The sequence below is a fragment of the Protopterus annectens genome, chromosome 12.part0 (genome assembly GCF_019279795.1).
Source record: "Protopterus annectens isolate FY-2018-M chromosome 12.part0, PAN1.0, whole genome shotgun sequence".
In the NCBI taxonomy this organism is placed as follows: domain Eukaryota; kingdom Metazoa; phylum Chordata; order Ceratodontiformes; family Protopteridae; genus Protopterus; species Protopterus annectens.
In genome coordinates this window covers 1,411,132,126-1,411,133,099 of record NC_056746.1, presented here as the reverse complement: position 1 = coordinate 1,411,133,099, position 974 = coordinate 1,411,132,126, and the positions used below count along the sequence as shown (strand labels likewise).

The window sequence follows — 974 nt, the reverse complement described above, 5'->3', positions numbered from 1 at the left end:
CTTTCAGTAACACCTTACAGTTGTTCACGGCCTGGTTTCAGTTGAAGATTCTGAATTTCGCGCCCGCAAAAATCTGGTTGCAATAATACGTAAGTATCGCCTTTTTCTTGGGCTGCAAAATGCTTAACATAAAATGCTGATCCCACCCAGACCTAGAAATCTGCCAATAGGCCATATTTATTTAATTACAAAAGTACCCATCTATGTCTTATCAAGGACCTAATTCTGTTTATGGTCCCTAGACAGCATGCAGTTATATTCTCATTTTATAAAATCACGCATGAAGAGAGTTGGGGGATGGCATAATGGTTAATGTGATTACCTCATACACAAGAGGTACAATGTTTGATTCTCCCTAAGAGAAATTGGTTAGGCTTAAACTGGTCCACAAGGGCTGCTAGTCTAGTGCTTGCTTTGACAGCATATATACTAAAATTGAAACAATAAAGAGAAAAGTAGCATGGCCTCTGCTCAAGGATGACATGCAAATTTGTGAAGCATTCCATATTTTGCAAATGCTTCCATTGTGTAATGGTTTGCACTCTGGACTCTGAATCCAGTGATCTGAGTTTAGATGTCAGTGAAACCTTTCTTCTTTCTATTTTAGCCATACCCCCAATTATTCCTGACACCAATCCTCTACTGAGTATCTCGAAAAAACAGGTCATACAAAAACTCTGCAAGGCCAAAAACAGCCTCTGTGGGACCAGATAACTTCCCAGGTTGCTTAGTAAACAATCTAAAATAAGACCTAGTGGAACCACTTAGCACTCTCTTTAACCATAGCCTGAGCACTGGATTTGGTCAGGTAGAGTGGAGAGCAGCAACAGCAACCCCTTGCACAAAGTGGATCCATCAACTGACCCAGGAAACTATCAACCCATAAGCCTAACCAGCCTTATCTGCACCTACCTTCAAACTCTTGACTGGACCCAGTTTGGTTTTGTCAAGGGTCGATCTTGTTTATTAAACAT

General features: G+C 40.8%; 1 non-coding gene across 1 annotated transcript; it reads left to right on the top strand.

Annotated features, from left to right (window-relative positions):
• The first annotated feature begins 405 nt into the window (after nucleotides 1-405).
• On the top strand, nucleotides 406-512 carry LOC122817440. Its single transcript, XR_006367258.1, has one exon. It is a non-coding gene; the product is annotated as a U6 spliceosomal RNA (small nuclear RNA).
• Nucleotides 513-974: the final 462 nt, after the last annotated feature.